Genomic DNA, 22,307 nt, shown 5'->3' with positions numbered 1-22,307 from the left:
ATTAAAAAGAGCTTGCAGGCAAATGTTTTATTATATGAATAAGCTTCATTAGAAGAACAGCGTAGGTGGCATGTTATTAAATCCTATGTATCATTATGATTCGCTTGATTGAGAATAACTAATGGAACACGGATTAGGTCTTTTACCATTGATTCAAATGCAGGGGCAGCGGATCATTAGAATATGGTTTGTTCTCAGCTCTTTTTAATGCAACCGTGAATGAGAGTGTCATTCCAGTGTATCTAATCTGTTGAGTTTATGCTGGTTACAAGTTAAATATGATTATGGCCAGTGATGATGACATGTGAAAGAATCACGTGTCAAATGAGCCGCGCCAATGTGATGGAGGAAACGGTGTACAGCTGGCGACCGAAGTCAGCGTGCATTGTGCCCAGCCCGCCACAAGGAGTCGCTAGAGTGTGATGGGACAAGGAAACCCTCAAGGAAGGAAACTCTAACCCTCCCGTAACCTGGACGACGCTGGGAGTCACTAGAGCGAGATCGAACAAGGACATCCCATCTGACCAAACCCTCCCGTAACCCGGACGACGCTGGGAGTCACTAGAGCGAGATCGAACAAGGACATCCCATCTGACCAAACCCTCCCGTAACCCGGACGACGCTGGGAGTCACTAGAGCGAGATCGGAAGAGGACATCCCATCTGACCAAACCCTCCCGTAACCCGGACGACGCTGGGAGTCACTAGAGCGAGATCGGACAAGGACATCCCATCTGACCAAACCCTCCCGTAACCCGGACGACGCTGGGAGTCACTAGAGCGAGATCGGAAGAGGACATCCCATCTGACCAAACCCTCCCCTAACCTGGATGACGCTGGGCTAACTGTGCGCCCACCTCATGGGTCTCATGTAGCAGGGTTCCAACTATGGTTACAAGCCAAATAACCCTTATTTGGCTCTATATATAACCATTAGTTGTTAGTGTGTAGAGCTAGCCAGGGAGAGTTTATACCTACAGAGTCTAAAGTCTATGTTGGGGAAAGGTCCCGGCTATGGAGGCTAAAGTCTATGTTGATTACCGTAGGGCTAGCTGGGGGAAGGTCCCCTCTATGGGGGCTAAAGTACATGTTGATTACCATAGGGCTAGCTGGGGGAAGGTCCCCTCTATGGAGGCTAAAGTCTATGTTGATTACCATAGGGCTAGCTGGGGAAAGTTCCCCTCTATGGAGGCTAAAGTCTATGTTGATTACCATAGGGCTAGCTGGGGAAAGGTCCCCTATATGGAGGCTAAAGTCTATGTTTATTACCATAGGACTAGCTGGGGAAAGGTCCCCTCTATTGAGGCTACCGTCTATGTTGATTACCATAGGGCTAGCTGGGGAAAGGTCCCGGCTATGGAGGCTAAAGTCTATGTTGATTACCATAGGACTATCTGGGGAAAGGTCCCGGCTATGGAGGCTAAAATCGATATAACCTTGTGGACGTGCTAGCATTCTCTGACCAGTAAACACATGCCTGTCATGTTTCAGAGATAGTGAGTGGAGATGAACCCTAACCCTAAAGAGACACATACAGTTGAAGTCGGAAGTTTACTTACACTTAGGTTGGAGTCAATTAATAACACTAGTTTTTCAACCTCTCCACAAATTTCTTGTTAACGAACTACAGTTTTGTCAAGTCGGTTCGGACATCTACTTTGTGCATGACACAAGTCATTTTTCCCAAAATTGTTTACAGACAGATTATTTCACTTATATTTCGCTGTATCACAATTCCAGTGGATCAGAAGTTTACATACACTAAATAGACTGTGCCGTAAAACAGCTTGGAACATTTCAGAAATTATGTCAGGGCTTTAGAAGCTTCTGATAGGCTAATTGACATCATTTGAGTTAATTGGAGGTGTACCTGTGGATGTATTTCAGGGCCTACCTTCAAATGCAGTGCCTCTTTGCTTGACATCATGGGAAAATCAAAAAAATTCAGCCAATTTAAAAAATATATATTTTTATTGATCCGTTATTTTACCAGGTAAATTGACTGAGAACAAGTTCTCATTTGCAGCAACGACCTGGGGAATAGTTACAGGGGAGAGGAGGGGGATTAATGAGCCAATTGTAAACTGGGGATTATTAGGTGACCGTGATGGTTTGAGGGCCAGATTGGGAATTTAGCCAGGACACCGGGGTTAACACCCCTACTCTTACGATGAGTGCCATGGGATCTTTAATGACCTCAGAGAGTCAGGACACCCGTTTAACGTCCCATCCGAAAGACAGCACCCTACACAGGGCAGTGTCCCCAATCACTGCCCTGGGGCATTGGGATATTTTTTAGACCAGAGGAAAGAGTGCCTCCTACTGGCCCTCCAACACCACTTCCAGCAGCATCTGGTCTCCCATCCAGGAACTGACCAGGACCAACCCTGCTTAGCTTCAGAAGCAAGCCAGCAGCAAGCCAAGACATCAGAAAAAAATTGTGGACCTCCACAAGTCTGTTTCAACCTTGGGATCAATTTCCAAACGCCTGAACCTACCACGTTCATCTGTACAAACAATAGTTCGCAAGTATAAACACCATGGGACCACGTGGCCGTCATACCGCTCAGGAAGGAGAAGCGTTCTGTCTCCTAGAGATGAACATGTTTTGGTTGAGAAAAGTGCAAAATAATCCCAGAACAACCTTGTGAAGATGCTGGAGGAAACAGGTACAAAAGTATCTATATCCACAGTAAAACTAGTCCTATATCGACATAACCTGAAAGGCCGCTCAGCAAGTAAGAATCCACTGCTCCAAAACCGCCATAAAAAAGCCAGACTACGGTTTGCAACTTGCACATGGGGACAAAGATCATACTTTTTGGAGAAATGTCCTCTGGTCTGACAAAAATAGAACTCTTTGGCCATAATGACCATCGTTATGATGGGGGGGAAAAGGTGGATGCTTGCAAGCCGAAGAACACCATCCCAATTGTGAAGCACGGAGGTGGCAGCGTCATGTTGTGCGGGTGCTTTGGTGCAGGACGGACTGGTGCAATTCACAAAATAGATGACATCATGAGCCAGGACAATTACACGGATGTATTGAAGCAACATCTCAAGACATCAAGTCAGGAAGTGAATTCTTGCCCACAAATGGGTCTTCCAAATGGACAATTACCCCAAGCATACTTCCAAAGTTGTGGCAAAATGGCTTAAGGACAACAAAGTCAGGGTATTGGAGTGGCCATCATAAAGCCCTGACCTCAATCCCATAGAACATTTGTGGGCAGAACTGAAAAAGATTGGGCGTGCAAGGAGGCCTACAAACCTGACTCAGTTACACCAGCTCTGTCAGGAGTAATGGGCCACAATTCACCCAACTTATTGTGTGAAGCTTGTGGAAGGTTACCCAAAACGTTTGACCAAGTTAAACAATTTAAAGGAAATGCTACCAAATACTAATTAAGTGTATGTAAACTTCTGACCCACTGGAAATGTGATGAAAGAAATAAAAGCTTAAATAAATTGTTCTCTCTACTATTATTCTGACATTTCACATTCTTAAAATAAAGTGTTAATCCTAACTGACCTAAAACAGGGAATTGTTTATTAAATGTCAGGAATTGTGGAAAATCTGAGTTTAAATGTACCTGGCTAAGGTGTATGTAAACTTTCGACTTCAACTGTAGCAACTCAGACTGATGTTAGAATCGTGTTTCCATGACGTCTCAGTGGACATGTTGGTGATAGATAAACAGGGTTTATTGACTACAGTGTCTCTTGCGGACTTTGGGTCTGTTGAGTTGGTCCTGTTCAAACAGACAGAACTACTTTCTAGAGTTAAAAAAAACGGCAGAACTTTCACAGCTTTCTAACACATTAACTAAATAGCAGAGAATGAAAAAAAAAGAGAAAATTAATGTAGAGGTAAGAATACTGTCCTTTATAAGAAACCAAAATATTTCAACCAAATCTGTAGTAGTACATTTGTTGAAACACAAGAGAATAAAGGAAAACAGACTGTAGAATTACATTTAAGTTACATCACCAACAGTTCATCACACTATTAATTAATCAAAATATATTTATATTTTCCTGTTGTCATACGGTTCAGTGGTGAGAGGCCTTTGCATTTTACCTGTCCGTATTTTGTATTCATGAAAAAATGCCACCATATGGCTTTTGTTGAACATCCTTATGGCTTTAATAGCAGAACCATATGGCTTTTATATGATAACCTATTGGATTTTATAGAACAACCTATTGGCTTTTTATATAAGAACCGTATGGCTATATTGAAGAACCGTATGGTTATATTGAAGAACCGTATGGCTATATTGAAGAACCGTATGGCTATATTGAAGAACCGTATGGTTATATTGAAGAACCGTATGTCTATATTGAAGAACCTATTGGCTTTTATATTGAAGAATCGTATGGTTATATTGAAGAACCTTTTATGGTTATATTGAAGAACCTGTTATATCTATATTGAAGAATTACATAATGGTTATATTGAAGAACCGCTTTTATCAAGTACTGCATGGATTATATTGAAGAACTGGCGTAGGATATCTATATTGAAGAACCGTATGGTTATATTGAAGAACCGTATTGCTTTTATTGAAGAACCGTATGGCTATATTGAAGAACATGATGGATTTTATGGTTATATTGAAGAACCGTATGGCTATATTGAAGAAGCGTATGGTTATATGGCTATATTGAAGAACCGTATGGTTATATTGAAGAACCGTATGGTTATATTGAAGAACCGTATGGCTATATTGAAGAAGCGTATGGTTATATTGAAGAACCGTATGGCTATATTGAAGAACCGTATGGTTATATTGAAGAACCGTATGGTTATATTGAAGAACCGTATGGCTATATTGAAGAACCGTATGGCTATATTGAAGAACCGTATGGTTATATTGAAGAACCGTATGTCTATATTGAAGAACCGTATGGCTATATTGAAGAATCGTATGGTTATATTGAAGAACCGTATGGTTATATTGAAGAACCGTATGGCTATATTGAAGAACCGTATGGTTATATTGAAGAACCGTATGGTTATATTGAAGAACCGTATGGTTATATTGAAGAACCGTATGGTTATATTGAAGAACCGTATATCTATATTGAAGAACCGTATGGTTATATTGAAGAACCGTATGGTTATATTGAAGAACCGTATGGTTATATTGAAGAACCGTATGGCTATATTGAAGAACCGTATGGCTATATTGAAGAACCGTATGGTTATATTGAAGAACCGTATGGTTATATTGAAGAACCGTATGGCTATATTGAAGAACCTTATGGTTATATTGAAGAACCGTATGGCTATATTGAAGAAGCGTATGGTTATATTGAAGAACCGTATGGCTATATTGAAGAACCGTATGGTTATATTGAAGAACGTATGGTTATATTGAAGAACCGTATGGTTATATTGAAGAACCGTATGGCTATATTGAAGAACAGTATGGCTATATTGAAGAACCGTATGGTTATATTGAAGAACCGTATGGTTATATTGAAGAACCGTATGTCTATATTGAAGAACCGTATGGCTATATTGAAGAATCGTATGGTTATATTGAAGAACCGTATATCTATATTGAAGAACCGTATGGTTATATTGAAGAACCGTATGGTTATATTGAAGAACCGTATGGTTATATTGAAGAACCGTATGGCTATATTGAAGAACCATATGGCTATATTGAAGAACGTATGGTTATATTGAAGAACCGTATGGTTATATTGAAGAACCGTATGGTTATATTGAAGAACCGTATGGCTATATTGAAGAACCGTATGGCTATATTGAAGAAGCGTATGGTTATATTGAAGAACCGTATGTCTATATTGAAGAACCGTATGGCTATATTGAAGAATCGTATGGTTATATTGAAGAACCGTATATCTATATTGAAGAACCGTATGGTTATATTGAAGAACCGTATGGTTATATTGAAGAACCGTATGGTTATATTGAAGAACCGTATGGCTATATTGAAGAACCATATGGCTATATTGAAGAACGTATGGTTATATTGAAGAACCGTATGGCTATATTGAAGAACCGTATGGTTATATTGAAGAACCGTATGGCTATATTGAAGAACCGTATGGCTATATTGAAGAAGCGTATGGCTATATTGAAGAACCGTATGAACCACATGCCTTTCATAGAATAACCTCATGGCTTTCTGATACTCTTTTCCCTCCAATTCATCTAATATTTGAATTGATTAAAGTATTCAAATGGACCATTTAACCCATTGACACGGCAACTGTGTCCTAATACCGTTATTAACACTGTCTGTGAATTCCAAACGGAACCCTATTCCCTATATAGTGCACTACTTTAGACCAGGGCACTATGGACCCCTATTCCCTATATAGTGCACTACTTTAGACCAGAGCCCTATGGACCCCTATTCCCTACATAGTGCACTACTTTAGACCAGAGCCCTATGGCACCCTATTCCCTACATAGTGCACTACTTTAGACCAGAGCCCTATGGCACCCTATTCCCTACATAGTGCACTACTTTAGCTCAACAGGTCCTGGTCAAATAAAATGATAAGGTACCATTTGGGACACTGGCGGTGTGTGACAGTAACATCACCCTGCACATAGCTCCCATTTGGCGAGCAGGGCAGGCGAGAGGCGGGTGGGTGGAATTGATCCCCCCTCGGCCATCAGGACAGTTTCAGTAGTGGTGTGTGTGTGTGTGTGTGTGTGTGTGTGTGTGTGTGTGTGTGTGTGTGTGTGTGTGTGTGTGTGTGTGTGTGTGTGTGTGTGGGGGGGGTGGGGGTCAAGTTTTTAGTGTGTATGTGTGTGTGTGTGTGTGTGTGTGTGTGTGTGTGTGGGGGGGGGGGTGGGGGGGCAAGTTTTTCTGCTCGTTCGTTCAAAGCCCAGTTTAATAAGGTAAACCAGTCATGAGCCGTTAAACCGGCAGAGAAAGAATAAATAGAGGTGCCCTGTCCCTAGTAACCCTTAAACAGAGGTGCCCTGTCCCTAGTAACCCTTAAACAGAGGTGCCCTGTCCCTAGTAACCCTTAAACAGAGGTGCCCTGTCCCTAGTAACCCTTAAACAGAGATACCCTGTCCCTAGTAACCATTAAACAGAGGTGCCCTGTCCCTAGTAACCCTTAAACAGAGGTGCCCTGTCCCTAGTAACCCTTAAACAGAGGTGCCCTGTCCCTAGTAACCATTAAACAGAGGTGCCCTGTCCCTAGTAGCCCTTACATAGAGGTGCCCTGTCCCTAGTAACCTTTACATAGAGGTGCCCTGTCCCTAGTAACCTTTACATAGAGGTGCCCTGTCCCTAGTAACCATTAAACAGAGGTGCCCTGTCCCTAATAACCATTAAACAGAGATGCCCTGTCCCTAGTAACCCTTACATAGAGGCGCCCTGTCCCTAGTAACCCTCAAACAGATGTGCCCTGTCCCTAGTAACCCTCAAACAGAGGTGCCCTGTCCCTAGTAACCCTTACATAGAGGCACCCTGTCCCTACTAACCCTCAAACAGAGATGCCCTGTCCCTAGTAACCCTTACATAGAGGCGCCCTGTCCCTAGTAACCCTCAAACAGAGGTGCCCTGTCCCTAGTAACCCTCAAACAGAGGTGCCCTGTCCCTAGTAACCCTTAAACAGAGGTGCCCTGTCCCTAGTAACCCTTACACAGAGATGCGCTGTCCCTAGTAACCCTTAAACAGAGGTGCCCTGTCCCTAGTAACCCTTAAACAGAGATACCCTGTCCCTAGTAACCCCAAAACAGAGATGCCTTGTCCCTAGTAACCCTTACACAGAGCTGCCCTGTCCCTAGTAACCCTTAAACAGAGGTGCCCTGTCCCTAGTAACCCTTAAACAGAGGTGCCTTGTCCCTAGTAACCCTTACACAGAGCTGCCCTGTCCCTAGTAACCCTTAAACAGAGGTGCCCTGTCCCTAGTAACCATTAAACAGAGATGCCTTGTCCCTACTAACCCTTAAACTGAGGTGCCCTGTCCCCCGTAACCCTTAGTCTGGTAACAGAGGTGCCCTGTCCCCCGTAACCCATACAGTCTGGTAACAGAGGTGCACTGTCCCCCCGGTAACCCATACAGTCTGGTAACAGAGGTGCACTGTCCCCCCGGTAACCCATACAGTCTGGCAAGAGAGGTGCCCTGTCCCCGGTACCCCATACAGTCTGGTAACAGAGGTGCCCTGTCCCCCGTAACCCTTACAGTCTGGCAAGAGAGGTGCCCTGTCCCCGGTACCCCATACAGTCTGGTAACAGAGGTGCCCTGTCCCCAGTAACCCATACAGTCTGGTAACAGAGGTGCACTGTCCCCCCGGTAACCCATACAGTCTGGCAACAGAGGTGCCCTGTCCCCCGTAACCCATACAGTCTGCTCTAACAGAGGTGCCCTGTCCCAGGAAACCCATACAGTCTGGTAACAGAGGTGGCTGTCCCCCTGTAACAACCATACAGTCTGGCAACAGAGGTGCCCTGTCTCCCTGGCTTCCAGTTAACCCTCCGCTACAGTCTGGTAACAGAGGTGCCCTGTCCCCAGGTAACCCAAACAGTCTGGTAACAGAGGTGCCCTGTCCCCTGAGGAAGTAACCCTTACAGTCTGGTAACAGAGGTGCCCTGTCCCCTGTCAAACCCATACAGTCTGGTAAGAGAGGTGCCCTGTCCCCTTAAAAGATTTAACCCTTACAGTCTGGTAACAGAGGTGCCCTGGTCCCCTTAAATGTAAATGTAATGGTAACCCTTACAGTCTGGTAACAGAGGTGCCCTGTCCCCCGTATCCCCCGTAACCCATACAGTCTGGTAACAGAGGTGCCCTGTCCTCCGTATCCCCGGTAACCCTTACAGTCTGGTAACAGAGGTGCCCTGTCCCCCGGTACCCCATACAGTCTGGTAACAGAGGTGCCCTGTCCCCGGTAACCCTTACAGTCTGGCAACAGAGGTGCCCTGTCCCCCGTAACCCATACATTCTGGTAACAGAGGTGCCCTGTCCCCCGTAACCCATACAGTCTGGTAACAGAGGTGCCCTGTCCCCCGTAACCCATACAGTCTGGTAACAGAGGTGCCCTGTCCCCTGGTACCCCATACAGTCTGGCAACAGAGGTGCCCTGTCCCCGGTAACCCTTACAGTCTGGTAACAGAGGTGCCCTGTCCCCCGGTACCCCATACAGTCTGGCAACAGAGGTGCCCTGTCCCCCGTAACCCATACAGTCTGGTAACAGAGGTGCCCTGTCCCCCGTAACCCATACAGTCTGGCAACAGAGGTGCCCTGTCCCCGGTAACCCTTACAGTCTGGTAACAGAGGTGCCCTGTCCCCGGTAACCCTTACAGTCTGGTAACAGAGGTGCCCTGTCCCCGTAACCCATACAGTCTGGTAACAGAGGTGCCCTGTCCCCGGTAACCCATACAGTCTGGTAACAGAGGTGCCCTGTCCCCGGTACCCCATACAGTCTGGTAACAGAGGTGCCCTGTCCCCCGTATCCCCGGTAACCCTTACAGTCTGGTAACAGAGGTGCCCTGTCCCCGGTAACCCTTACAGTCTGGTAACAGAGGTGCCCTGTCCCCGGTAACCCTTACATTCTGGTAACAGAGGTGCCCTGTCCCCCGTATCCCCGGTAACCCTTACAGTCTGGTAACAGAGGTGCCCTGTCCCCGGTACCCCATACAGTCTGGTAACAGAGGTGCCCTGTCCCCCGTATCCCCGGTAACCCTTACAGTCTGGTAACAGAGGTGCCCTGTCCCCGGTACCCCATACAGTCTGGTAACAGAGGTGCCCTGTCCCCGGTAACCGTCTGTTCTATCACGATGTATATGTTCCTTGTCTCCAGAATCTGTTCTATGGTTACGAAGTTTAACTCTTGGACTGTGAATGTAAATCCTTTGCATCATGTGTGCTGTCTGGAAAGAATTTGAGAGGGAAGAACATTACATTACCCAATCCCTCAATCTCATCCTTGTATACCAAAGCAAATGGTAACGAGGCTGCAATTTTTTATTTTTTTGCTGATAACCGAATCCCAGATTGTAGCTTTAACGTTTCCCCATAATCTCATAGTGGACAAGCTTCATCTCATACAGCAGGAGGATTACGCTCTCATCTTGGTTAACCCAGAACTAAAGTCTCACATCATTTTGTTTTAGCTTCTCCATTAAGTTCTGGGCCCATACGTGTTAAGAGAAAGAGATGCTAGAAAAGAGGAGCTCTACCCTGTCTCTTTTCAAGTTACCGGGCCGATGTCCCCTCACCTCCCCGAAATTCGAAAGATACTAACACCTGCGATACCAGTTGTTTATTTGGATGTATCCACGAGAGATTACGCTCGGTCCAGCTCATAACTCACAGCTCACAGTGTTTTACAGCTCACAGCTTACAACTCACAGTTGTAATCACCGATCGTCTTCAAAGAGTATCTTCAATAATCCCCCACCCCCCTTTATAAACTAACACTGGCACTTGACTCTCTCCCTCTACTAGCTCTGACTGGGTGATAGCTACTTTACTGAAAAAACATGTACTTACTATAACTGCGATATGTAGCTGTCCTACCTGCTGCATCTATCTTCACATGAATGCACTGACTGTAAATTGCTCTGGATGACTAAATGACTGAAATGTGAAATTGCATATATATATAGATAGAGAGAGAGGGAGAGACGGAGAGAGGGAGAGGGACGGATAGATGGAAAGATGGAGAGAGGGAGAGGGACGGAGGAACGGAGAGATGGAGAGAGGGATGGAGGGAGGGAGAGGGAGGGAGAGGGGTGGAGAGACGGAGAGATGGAGAGAGAGAGAGAGAGAGAGAGAGAGAGAGAGAGAGAGAGGGAGAGACTGAGAGAGGGAGATGGACGGAGAGATGGAAAGATGGAGAGAGGGAGAGGGACGGAAAGATGAAGAGAGGGAGAGGGACGGAGGAACGGAGAGATGGAGAGAGGGAGAGGGACGGAGAGACGGAGAGATGGAGAGAGGGAGAGTGATGGAGAGAGGGAGAGGGACGGAGAGATGGAGAGACGGAGAGGGACGGAAAGATGAAGAGAGGGAGAGGGACGGAGGAACGGAGAGATGGAGAGAGGGAGAGGGGGAGGGAGAGAGAGAGGGAGGGAGAGGGATGGAGAGACGGAGAGAGGGACGGAGAGACGGAGAGATGGAGAGAGGGAGAGTGATGGAGAGAGGGAGAGGGACGGAGAGATGGAGAGAGATATGGAGGAATGGACAGGCAGACAGATGAGGAGCAGTGAAGGAAGCTAGATGGTTGGTTGGGGATGTTCCCAGTTAAGGGATTATCTGAAATAGAATCGTCCTAAATGCTCCCAGAAGCTGAAGATAAATGCATCTCGTTGCCATAGCATTTTGAATTGGTGATCTGAACGGCAAAATACTGTCCAAGTATTTCCTGTGTGTACATTTACCAAACCAAATTATTATATTTCCAGTGTTCTATTTCCAATGATTATGATTAAACTTGGTTTTCATATCACCTTGCGTTACCCATATATGAGAAAGAATTGTATATGAAGGAAAATGCAACTATTGCTATAGGGGGTCTAGGTTTCCTGTTCTCCTATTCACTTTACATGATCACCTAGCAATTATGTTTTGAGCAATACATCCCTCTTCTCTTCCTGGTCCGAACAGTAATTGAATGCATTAGTATGAGAAACAAAACGAACAGGCGTCAAATGGAGCACTCTACTTTGATTATAGGCCTGCGTTACACCCATCCTGTCTGTCTGTCTGTCTGTCTGTCTGTCTGTCTGTCTGTCTGTCTGTCTGTCTGTCTGTCTGTCTGTCTGTCTGTCTGTCTGTCTGTCTGTCTGTCTGTCTGTCTGTCTGTCTGTCTGTCTGTCTGTCTGTCTGTCTGTCTGTCTGTCTGTCTGTCTGTCTGTCTGTCTGTCTGTCTGTCTGTCTGTCTCTCTCTGTCTGTCTGTCTGTCTGTCTGTCTGTCTGTCTGTCTGTCTCTCTCTCTCTCTCTCATTCTCTGTCTCTGTCTCTGTATCTCTCTGTCTCTGTCTCTGTATCTCTCTCTCTCTCCTGTCTGTATCTCTCTCTCCTTTCTCTCCTTTCTCTCTCTCCTTTCTGTCTCTCTATGGGCCCTGGTCAAAAGTAGTGTCATTTGTGATGCGGGTTATAGTGCTCTTAGTTCATGTAATGGCATGTGCATCATATGAGGACCCACTGGTTCATGTAGTACAGAGAGAACAGACAGGCATTTATGTTACTGTAATCCTTCAGAGTGTGATCTCGATGGGATAGAGTGTGTGTGTGCGTGTGTGCCTGCTTACGTGTGTGTGAGTGAGTGAGTGAGTGAGTGAGTGAGTGAGTGAGTGAGTGAGTGTGTGAGTGAGTGAGTGAGTGAGTGAGTGAGTGAGTGAGTGAGTGAGTGAGTGAGTGAGTGAGTGTGGTGAGTGAGTGAGTGAGACATACTGCCACAAGTAGGCCATCACAGGAACTCCTGACTCTCATTTCACCATGGATGAGAGTTCTGTGGATTCTCACAAATATCAAACGACATTGCTACTCTAAAATACACCACCGCAGTGATAATGTACTGCTTTGATTTGTTCTCACAACAACACATTACTGTACTTTTACTTTGTAGATTTTCTTTAATCTTCTTCCTTCCTTCATTAAGCTCTTCAGGCCTTAATTCATATTATATTAATTAATATTATTATATTTATTATTATTATTATATTTATTATTATAATATTGATTATTATTATTATATTTATTATTATAATATTGATTATTATTATTATATTTATTATTCTTATATTGATTATTATTATTATATTTATTATTCTAATATTGATTATTATTATTATATTGATTATTATAATATTGATTATTATTATTATATTTATTATTATAATATTGATTATTATTATTATATTTATTATTATAATATTTATTATTATTATTATATTTATTATTATAATATTGATTATTATTATTATATTTATTATTATAATTATATTTATTATTATAAAATTGATTATTATTTTTATATTTATTATTATAATATTGATTATTATTATTATATTTATTATTATAATATTGATTATTATTATTATATTTATTATTATTATATTTATTATTATTATTATATTTATTATTATAATATTTATTATTATTATTATATTTATTATTATAATATTTATTATTATTATTATATTTATTATTATATTTATTATTATTATTATATTTATTATTATAATATTTATTATTATTATTATATTTATTATTATTATTATATTTATTATTATAATATTTATTATTATTATTATATTTATTATTATATTTATTATTATTATTATATTTATTATTATAATATTGATTATTATTATTATATTTATTATTATAATATTGATTATTATTATTATATTTATTATTATTATATTTATTATTATTATTATATTTATTATTATAATATTTATTATTATTATTATATTTATTATTATAATATTTATTATTATTATTATATTTATTATTATAATATTTATTATTATTATTATATTTATTATTATATTTATTATTATATTTATTATTATTATTATATTTATTATTATTATTATATTTATTATTATTATTATATTTATTATTTTTAAATGTATTATTATTATTACTTTTATTATTATTATATATATATTATAATTATAACCCCCTCAACCCATATGCCTCTATCGCCTCTTCCCCTATTCCTCTCTCCCCTATTCCTCTATCCCCCTCTCCAACCTATTCCTCTCTCCCCTATTCCTCTATCCCCCTCTCCCCTATTCCTCTATCCCCCTCTCCCCTATCCCCCTCTCCCCTATTCCTCTCTCCCTATTCCTCTATCCCCTCTCCAACCTATTCCTCTCTCCCCTATTCCTCTATCCCCTATCCTCTCCCCTATTCCTCTATCCCCCTCTCCCCCTATCCCCCTCTCCCCTATTCCTCTCTCCCCTATTCCTCTATCCCCCTCTCCCTATTCCTCTATCCCCTCTCTCCATATTCCTTTATCCCCTATCCTTCTCTCACATCCCCCCCTATTCCTCTCCCTCCCCCATATGCCTCTATCACCCTCCCCCATTCTCTATACCCCTCCCCCTATTCCTCTCTCCCACTATTCCTCCAACACCCACCCCCATAATCCTCTGTCTCCCTCCATCCCCCTCTCCCTATTCATCTCTCCCCCTATACCTCTATACCCCTCCCCCTATTACTCTATCCCCTCCCTATTCCTCTATCCTCTCCCCCTCTCCCCCTATTCCTCCCTCCCCTCCCCCTATCCCTCTATCCCCTCCCTATTCCTCTATCCTCTCCCCCTCTCCCCATTTTCCTCCCTCCCCTCCCCCTATCCCTCTATCCCCTCCCCTATTCCTCTATCCTCTCCCCCTCTCCCCCTATTCCTCCCTCCCCTCCCCTATCCCTCTATCCCCTCCCCTATTCCTCTATCCTCTCCCCCTCTTCCCCTATTCCTCCCTCCCCACCCCCTATCCCTCTATCCCCTCCCCTAATCATCTATCCTCTCCCCCTCTCCCCTATTCCTCCCTCCCCTCCCCCTATCCCTCTATCCCCTCCCTATTCCTCTATCCTCTCCCCCTCTCCCCCTATTCCTCCCTCCCTCCCCTATCCCTCTATCACCTCCCCTATTCCTCTATCCTCTCCCCCTCTCCCCTATTCCTCCCTCCCCTCTCCCTATCCCTCTATCCCCTCCCCTATTCCTCTATCCTCTCCCCCTCTCCCCATATTCCTCCCTCCCTCCCCCTATCCCTCTATCCCCTCCCCTATTCCTCTATCCTCTCCCCCTCTCCCCCTATTCCTCCCTCCCCTCCCCCTATCCCTCTATCCCCTCCCTATTCCTCTATCCTCTCCCCCTCTCCCCCTATTCCTCCCTCCCCACCCCTATCCCTCTATCCCTCCCCTATTCCTCTATCCTCTCCCCCTCTCCCCCTATTCCTCCCTCCCCACCCCCTATCCCTCTATCCCCTCCCCCTATTCCTCTATCCTCTCCCCCTCTCCCCTATTCCTCCCTCCCCCATTCCCCCCTATCCCTCTATCCCCTCCCCTATTCCTCTATCCTCTCCCCTCTCCCCCATTCCTCTATCCTCTCCCCCTCCCCCATTCCTCTATCCTCTCCCCCTATACCTCTATACCCCTCCCTAATCCTCTATCCCCTTCCCTTATTCCCCTATCCCCCTATTCCTCCCACCCCCTCCCTCTATTCCTCTATCCCTCCCCTTATTCCCCTATCCCCTCCCCTATTCCTCTATCCCCTCCCCTAATCCTCTATCCCCTCCCCTTATTCCCCTATCCCCTCCCCCTATTCCTCCCACCCCTCCCTCTATTCCTCTATCCCCTCCCCTTATTCCCCTATCCCCCCCCTATTCCCCCCACCCCTCAATCACCCTATTCTTCTCTCCCATCCCCCATAATCCTCTATTCCCTCCCCTATACCTCTAACACCTCCCTCTATTCCTCTATCCCCCTAGTCCTCTATTCCTCTCTTCCCCCTATGCCTCTAATCCTCTCTTCCTTCTATTCCTATCTCCTCCTCTGTTCCTCTATCCCCCTAGTCCTCTATTCCTATCTCCTCCTCTGTTCCTCTCTCCCCCTCTCCCGTTTATCTGGCTACACTGACCTGGACTGAAGCAGAGGGATTTCTGCTTTCAGCTTAGTAACAACATCATGCAAAACATCATTACCCTGGAAGGGACACTGAAGCATTGAGAAGCAGGTCAAGTACTATTTTTGAGGACGGGGAAGGGGACGGGGGGGGTTTAATGAAAACATTATACAAAACAACTACAGCCAGCCATGTTTTATTTATTTGTATGTCTCTTCAGTGGAACGCTTTAGAGAGAGGAGAACATGTGGCTTGAATAATGGTTGAATTAAGGGCTAGTTAAATTCCCTGGTAATTGCTGTTTTTATTTTAGAGTGGGACCACTTAATTTAAAAGCCTTGAAAAAATAAGGAGATCCTCTTCAACAGCACTCTTCATTTCAGTCCCAAATGGCACCCTATTCCCTATGTAGTGCACTACTTTTGAGTAGGGCTCTGGTCAGAAGTAATGCACTACATACGGAATAAGGGTGCCATTTGGGATGGATCCTCTTGCTTCTGTTTTGGTTTGTCTGAGATGATGTAAAACATAAAGAGGGTATTGTGATGGAGCGCTGTGTTTGCTCAGGTGCCCCCTCTCTCTCTCTCTCTCTCTCTCTCTCTCTCTCTCTCTCTCTCTCTCTCTCTCTCTCTCTCTCTCTCTCTCTCTCTCTCGGAGGATACTGAAGGAACTCTTACAACCAGATGTTTCCTCTTCATCAAGAAGTATCTCGCAAGGACCCTCTCAGAGAGAAACAAAGACGGAGGGAGGGGCAGAGAGGGTTGAGAGAAAAATAAACAGGCTTTTTTGTTAAAGAATGTACTAGGCATTCTAGGGGCCTCTATAGGCACTAAGAACCAAGGACCATGACGCTAGGTGTGGACATGACAGATCCCTAACCTGACTTAAATAGACAATTGTGTTTGGTTCCTTGGTAGAGGCTGGTAACCGAACAGCCATCTATACCAGTTAGTGCTTTAGCAGACACGTTGGTGACACAGACCTGTTGTGGGCCTAAAACTATCTCAGATCTACTGTGGGCCTAAAACTAACTCAGATCTACTGTGGCCTAAAACTATCTCAGATCTACTGTGGCCTAAAACTATCTCAGATCTACTGTGGGCCTGAACTCACATCTACTGTGGGCCTGAACTCACTAAATCAGACCTACGGTGGGCCTGAAACTAACTCATATCTACTGTGGGCTGAACTCACTAACTCAGACCTACTGTGGGCCTGAACTCACTAACTCAGACATACTGTGGGCCTGTACTCACTAACTCAGACCTGCTGCTTTTAAGGATCCTCATTAGTTCCTGCCAAGGCAGCAGCTAGTCTTCCTGGAGTCTGGCAAAATTAAGGCATTTGTACAATTTTAAAAACATTACATACATTCATAACATATTTCACAACACACTAAATGTGCCCTCAGGCCACTACTCCACTACCACATATCTCCAACACAAAATCCATGTGTACATGTGTGTATAGTGTGTATGTTTTCATGTGTGTGTATGTCTGTGCCTATGTTTGTGTTGCTTCACAGTCCCCGCCGTTCCATAATTTGATCTGTTCTTTAAACTGATTCTACTGCTTGTATTACTTACCTGATGTGGAATAAGAGGTCCATATAGTCATGGCTCTATGTAGTACTGTACACCTCCCATAGTCTGTTCTGGACTTGGGGACTGTGAAGAGACCTCTGGGTGTCTGAGCTGTGTACTAGTCGTTTAAACAGACCTCTGGTGGCATGTATTGTGGGGTATGTTGGGTGTCTGAGCTGTGTGCTAGTAGTTTAAACATACCTCTGGTGGCATGTCTTGTGGGGTATGTATGGGTGTCTGAGCTGTGTACTAGTCATTTTAACAGACCTCTGGTGGCATGTCTTGTGGGGTATGTGTGGGTGTCTGAGCTGTGTGTTAGTAGTTTAAACAGACAGCTCGGTGCTTTCAACATTTTCAACATGTCAATACCTCTCATAAATACAAGTAGTGATGAAGTCAATCTCTCCTCCACTTTGAGCCAGGAGAGATTGACATGCATATTATTAATGTTAGCTCTCTGTGTACATTTAAGGGCCACCCGTGATGCCCTGTTTTGAGCCAATTGTAATTTTACTAAGTCCCTCTTTGTGGCACCTGACCACACGACTGAACAGTAGTCCAGGTGCGAAAAAACTAGAGCCTGTAGGACCTGCCTTGTTGATGGTGTTATTAAGGCAGAGCAGCACATTCTCATGGACAGACTTCTCCCCATTTTACCTACTACTGCATCAATATGTTTTGACCATGACAGTTTTACAATCCAGGGTTACTCCAAGCAGTTTAGTCATCTCATCTTCCTCAATTTCAACCGTATTTATTACAAGATTTTGTTGAGGTTCAGGTTTTAGTGTATGATTTATCCCAAATGCAACGTTTTTAGTTTTTGAAATATTTAGGACCAACTTATTCCTTGCCACTCATTCTGAAACTAACTGCAGCTCTTTGTTAAGTGTTGCAGTCATTTCAGTAGCTGACATGTATAGTGTTGAGTAATCCGCATACATAAACACACTGGCTTTACTCAAAGTGGCATGTGGCATGTGGCATGACGTTAGTAAAGATTGAAAAATGTATGGGCCTAGAAAGCTGCCCTGGGGAATTCCTGATTCTACCTGGATTATGTTGGAGAGTCTTTTAACGAAACACCCTCTGTGTTCTGTTAGACAGGTAACTCTTTATCCATAATACAGCAGGGGGTGTAAAGCCCTAATGTGGCAGGGTAGCCTAGTGGTTAGAGCATTGGACTAGTAACCAGAAGTTTGCAAGTTCAAACCTCCGAGCTGACAAGGTACAAATCTGTCGTTCTGCCCCTGAACAAGGCAGTTAACCCACTGTTCCTAGGCCGTCATTGAAAATAAGAATTTGTTCTTAACTGACTTGCCTGGTTAAATAAAGGTATAATAATAATAACACATAATGTTTTTTCCTGCAACAGACTAGGATTGATAATGTCAAAAGCCGCACTGAAGTCTAACAAAACAACCTCCACGTAATTTTTTATCATATGTTTTTCTCAGCCAATCATCAGTCATTTGTGTAAGTGATGTGCTTGTTGAATGTCCTTCGCTATAAACGCGTTGAAAGTCTCTTGTCAATTTGTTTACAGAAAAATAGCCTTGTATCTGTTCAAAACATGTTTTATTTAAACGTTTACTACTAACAGGCTGATTTGGTTGGCTATTTGAGCCAGTAAAGCTTGCTCAAATAGCCAACCAGGTGGCGGAATGACTTTAGCTTCCCCCCAGGCCTGAGGGCACATGCTCTCTAGTAGGTTTAAATTGAAAATATACCCATTTTGTCACTAGGTCATTTGACTGCAAGAAAGGGCTACATACACACATGCACAGACACATGCACAGACACATGCACAGACACATGCACAGACACACGCACAGACACAGACACAGGCACACACACATGCACAGACATAGTGTAGGGTTTAATATTTAGCAGCTAATTACCCTCGTTGTGTTTCTGTGTTTCTGAACGGGTTCAAATGAAAAAATATGAATTCCCATGATCTGAAACAGACAATCGGCAATAATGTAATAATGTATATACAATAATGTATGTTCTTCTGTTAGGTGCACGGACACACCTAAACACACAGACACATGGACATTAAATGGAGCATTACTGTCGCTTGGTGAGCAGAGCAGCACGGTGTTCTGTACCTTGGTGAGCAGAGCAGCATGGTGTTCTGTAGCTTGGTGAGCAGAGCAGCACGGTGTTCTGTAGCTTGGTGAGCAGAGCAGCACGGCGTTACTGTAGCTTGGTGAGCAGAGCAGCACGGCGTTCTGTAGCTTGGTGAGCAGAGCAGCATGGTGTACTGTAGCTTGGTGAGCAGAGCAGCACGGTGTTCTGTAGCTTGGTGAGCAGAGCAGCACGGTGTTACTGTAGCTTGGTTAGCAGAGCAGCACGGTGTTCTGTAGCTTGGTGAGCAGAGCAGCACGGTGTTCTGTAGCGTGGTGAGCAGAGCAGCATGGTGTTCTGTAGCTTGGTGAGCAGAGCAGCATGGTGTTCTGTAGCTTGGTGAGCAGAGCAGCACGGTGTTCTGTAGCTTGGTGAGCAGAGCAGCACGGTGTTCTGTAGCTTGGTGAGCAGAGCAGCATGGTGTTCTGTAGCTTGGTGAGCAGAGCAGCACGGTGTTCTGTAGCTTGGTGAGCAGAGCAGCATGGTGTTCTGTAGCTTGGTGAGCAGAGCAGCATGGTGTTCTGTAGCTTGGTGAGCAGAGCAGCATGGTGTTCTGTAGCTTGGTGAGCAGAGCAGCATGGTGTTCTGTAGCTTGGTGAGCAGAGCAGCATGGTGTACCTTTAGAGGAGTGTGTTTATTAGTTGTGGGTCACCTAGGAAGACAGATGGAGAAAAACAATACAAGCAAAACGAAACATACACACACATGCACACACATGCACACACACACAAAAACACACAATCGTTACCTGAGCCAGTAAGGAATTGGAAGGAGTAGAAGGTTGAGAGGGTAATCCCTGGTGTTGAAGCAGGAAATCTATCAAATTAAGGATTTCTTACCTCCTGGAGGGCGTCTGTTTATAGTACTGGAAGCAGTCTGCTACTGGGGATCTATAGGACCTACTCTAGCCTGGAATCCACACTGAAACAATAATAAATCAAAGCACTCCCCGACGAAAGGCTTTGCTGTCGAAAACGCGTCAGAGTTTTTAAAATCTTTGTTCAATTGAACATGCCTTAATTATATGAGGAGTGCCTTGGTCCTCCTTTCTTTTTGATGGCAAATACCCCTCTACCGAAGGTCACCTTCTATCTACAAATATCTACTATTGTGTGCTCTAGTAGCACTTCCTTTTTCCTCTACAAGTGAAAAAAACAAACATCTAGTTTGTATCCAGATTAACCCTACACATCTGAACACAGTCAAACTAATACTCTCCTTTTATCTTACCTCTTTGTCTTTCTTCTCTCCTGAATGTTTCACACTTCTGATACATTTTACAGTCAAGTATTGACTTGGTTTTAAGCCAAGGCTAGACCGAGTTTCCATCATATTTGTTATATCAGTACTCCCCTTTAAAAGTGAACACGACCACACGGAGGTAGTGGAAGATAAGATCATTTGGATGTACAAGTGTTAAAAGTTAAGACAGAGAAAGAAAAAGATAGAAACCAATATTCAAATCAAATCAATTGTCTTTGGTCACATACACATGGATAGCAATAGATAGACTCCAGACTACAGCCCCACACAGACAGACTCCAGACTACAGCCCCACACAGACAGTCTCCAGACTACAGCCCCACATAGACAGACTCCAGACTACAGCCCCACACAGACAGACTACAGACTACAGCCCCACACAGACAGACTCAAGACTACAGCCCCACACAGACAGTCTCCAGACTACAGCCCCACACAGACAGTCTCCAGACTACAGCCCCACACAGACAGACTACAGACTACAGCCCCACACAGACAGACTCAAGACTACAGCCCCACACAGACAGTCTCCAGACTACAGCCCCACACAGACAGTCTCCAGACTACAGCCCCACATAGACAGACTCAAGACTACAGCCCCACACAGACAGACTCCAGACTACAGCCCCACACAGACAGACTACAGACTACAGCCACACACACTGCTATAAAGGCACCAGCATGTTTCAGTTTGGCTGGCGCCTAGCCATACTTGGTGCTCACACCCCACAGAACGAACAAAGGGAAGTGAAAGGTTTATTGCTGCACAGCATGTGCTCACTTTGAAATCTAAATAAAAGCACAGAGAGGACAACCTTTTTTAAAAGTGGTTAGTTAGTTAGATAATATCTGATGTCTCATCTGATGAGCATCACTGCAGCAACTTGCAGTTGTAATTGTCATTCGACACCCAGAGGCGATGCACATTTACTAAACAATAACACCTGCTCCTTTCACACAAACACATCCGTTGTTTTTGCTCGTTTGCTGACGACATGGAGGAATGTTGTTGAGTTATACAGATTTCATCCTGAACAGGCCTTAGAGGAGGGGAATAACCACACACACACACACACACACACACACACACACACACACACAGAGAGGGAGAGAGACACACACATACATACACCACAGAGACATACACACAGTCTTACATACACAGACAGACACACACAGACACACAGACATTTACAAACAGACACAGACACACACATACAGACACACACACAGACACACAGACACAAACAGACACAGACGGATACACACAGACAGACAGACAGACAGACAGACAGACAGACAGACAGACAGACAGACAGACAGACAGACAGACAGAAACACACAGACACACACACACAGACACACACACACAGACAGACACACACACATTAGGTCATACATTCCTACCCCTTCATTCATTAGCATTTTACCATTTAAGTGAGACAAGGCCTCAGACTTTAGACTTAAAGACGCATTCTGTGACTGCTACAGGCATTTTTACACATTTAAATTCACGTTACTGTATATAGCCATTGAGTCTTGACGAATATAACTTTTTTTTTAAATGCGTCATGATCTTTATTCAACTAGCGTACCCTAATCCGAACCCCGAAAATATAAGCTATGATATCTTGGATGGTCAGTCCTTGCATCCGTAGCTCTGTCTATGATTTCACAGTGGCAGGGTGGCAGCTTTGTTATTGTTTGAACTACAGATTGCCCCTTTAAAGGACATAAATTCATTTTAAA

The 22,307-nt window shown here is 43.9% G+C and overlaps 1 long non-coding RNA gene across 2 annotated transcripts in view; it reads right to left on the bottom strand.

Moving 5' to 3' along the window:
* Positions 1 to 21,205, bottom strand: part of LOC115120081 (uncharacterized) — a 30,990-nt gene extending 9,785 nt beyond the window's left edge. Inside the window, exons 1-3 of one of the 2 annotated variants that reach the window (XR_010459272.1) lie at positions 20,135 to 21,205; positions 19,277 to 19,947; positions 19,064 to 19,123 (exon numbers count right to left, since the gene is read on the bottom strand). This is a non-coding gene — a long non-coding RNA (uncharacterized LOC115120081). Of the gene's footprint in view, positions 1 to 19,063; positions 19,948 to 20,134 lie in introns of both variants that reach the window. The other variant, XR_010459271.1, reaches the window with a different exon arrangement.
* Positions 21,206 to 22,307: the final 1,102 nt, after the last annotated feature.

Source organism: Oncorhynchus nerka, linkage group LG16, assembly GCF_034236695.1.
Source record: "Oncorhynchus nerka isolate Pitt River linkage group LG16, Oner_Uvic_2.0, whole genome shotgun sequence".
NCBI classification, from domain to species: Eukaryota; Metazoa; Chordata; class Actinopteri; order Salmoniformes; family Salmonidae; genus Oncorhynchus; species Oncorhynchus nerka.
Note: the sequence above shows the minus strand (reverse complement) of the source record. Positions and strands in the feature narration are given on the sequence as shown.